The 2205-nt window shown below is 33.0% G+C and overlaps 1 long non-coding RNA gene across 1 annotated transcript; it reads left to right on the top strand.

Annotated features, from left to right (window-relative positions):
- Positions 1–776: 776 nt before the first annotated feature.
- On the top strand, positions 777–1181 carry LOC134791116 (uncharacterized). Its single transcript, XR_010144264.1, has 2 exons — positions 777–922; positions 994–1181. It is a non-coding gene; the product is annotated as an uncharacterized LOC134791116 (long non-coding RNA).
- Positions 1182–2205: the final 1024 nt, after the last annotated feature.

Genomic DNA, 2205 nt, shown 5'->3' with positions numbered 1-2205 from the left:
ACTAACATTTGTTACAGAAATAAATAATTAACATTAGCACGAATGTTAATTCATTATTTTGCCAACAGATGGCGCTAGTAGTAATACAAAGTGTTATTACTTTATTGTATTTTTGTAGGTTTATAAAATGATATTTTTATGTTTGATAACACATCTAGACATAAATTTAAATTACTATGTTAAATCTCAAACCCAACAGTGCAGTAGTTTTTCCGTAAAGTGTACCACAAGAATGCATAGTTTGTCGAATAGTGATAGGGCTCGCTTCGCTCGCCCTAATTAACAAAAACCGCAAGTTTTACGTATAAATTATTTTCAAAACACGATAAAACCGTTTTATGTACGGAAAATTATAATTAACATTGTTCGGTTTTGTCAGCGGGAAGAAAACGGCTAAAAGCCGACTATCGACTTACAAAAAGTCGCGGAACGTGTTTCCGCTATTCACTGTATTGATGTTGTATTTAATATTAAATAATTACCTATTTAATAAGCCCCCTAAGTAACTTGTCTAAAGTACATAATCGGTAAGTATATTCATTCAAAATATATTAATTTTCATAAATTATCATTCATTCATCATCTTGATCATCATGATCATCATTGATGATCATTCATGATCTTTAAAATAACTGACAAATAGTCTTGATACTTGCCATTTTATGCATATTTATATGTAATTTTTTTTTCAGGATTGTGTAATCCTACCTACCTTCGATAAAATACCGCTAAGTAGGTGATATGCAAGAATTCGTAATCTACGTGCCGGATTCAAGCACATCCAGTTCAGATGATGATAGTTCTATGAGTGTCCCTGGTTGTTCTGAAGCTATCTCAAACATAAGTGACATTGAATATTTTAATTCAGACTTCGATTACAAAGAATAAAACTTTTTCTTATAAAATATTTCTTTATTTGTAGGTTCGTTTACTAGGTTCTGAATAAAACATTTTCTAATAAAATATTTCTTTATTTGTAAGTTCGTTTACTAGGTTCTGTTAGTTACGAAATTATATTTCATTTAGTGACTTTTCGGCGAAGTAAAATATCGTGAGATAAGAGAACCGGACATATCCCAATAAGGCCTACCTACTTATGCACTATTTTTATTCATATTTATTATTAATAATGTACACATACATTACAAGTCAAGTTTACAATGGGTGAAATATATCCCAGATAGTAAAATTACAGTTCTATTGCCCAATTTCTACCCGATCTACCCGGTTTTGTATTAAAATAACTGTTGAACTGCACAGATTAGGCAGTACATAAATGAGACTCTATCTTGTTTGGTACTAAAATTACAGTTGTATTGGGCAGATTCTTAACTAGTTTTAGCAGTTTTGTCAATCGCACTGTCACTTTTTAGTATCTGAGACATAAAAACAAGAGTGTGTTTTAAAAAGAAAACTAATGCCTGCGCTAAATCAGAGGATTGAGTTGACGAGCCGACACCACCACCAGGGTCCGTTTAGTAAGCCGTGGTAAAAAACCGGAACAAAAGGGATTCATGTATCATGACCTTTAGTTTCGTACTATAATCACGTGACCAGTGTTGTCAGCATAGTAAAAACCATAAAATAGCACTGGCGCGCCCTCAAATCCCACGACTCTTCTCTTTCCGCACAGACTCTATCTGTTATCCGCATATTACAAATCCTCAAAATTCAAATAGCCTCTTTTGACGGGCGGTATAAATAATCGGTTTAAAATTTAGGTAACATTCATCCAACGTGTCAACCATTATCATCGTCCATACTATTCGCCACATTAATACATTTATTATTTCCAGCTAAATTTTCGGCCGAATTCTTTTTTTTCCTTCTTGTTTACCCCTTATGCGGAAGGCAGACAATTAATACTGTGTTTTAAATAAGTTCAAACGATCAAAATAGTATTTTTGGTGAATTTTGTAAATATTAAAATTTATACAGGGTGTTACCGCAAATTCATTTTTTTGTTAAAAAGTGTTTAAATTATACGTGTTCAGCAAATTATATTGTTTTACTGCACTAGGTATAGTAGGTATAATAACTTTGCAACCCCTTGTTTTTGGGACAAAGCAAAAGTATCCATACCATGTTACCATGCCAACTATGTATCTCGTAAGTGTCCTCAAGCACGTCAAATATTTAATATCGGTTACGCAGATCCCTTCAACTTGCCTTCAACCTCTTGTCGGGTCGGGCATTGAGAGAATC

The sequence above is a fragment of the Cydia splendana genome, chromosome 5 (genome assembly GCF_910591565.1).
Source record: "Cydia splendana chromosome 5, ilCydSple1.2, whole genome shotgun sequence".
In the NCBI taxonomy this organism is placed as follows: Eukaryota; Metazoa; Arthropoda; class Insecta; order Lepidoptera; family Tortricidae; genus Cydia; species Cydia splendana.
This window is presented reverse-complemented; position numbering and strand designations above follow the sequence as displayed.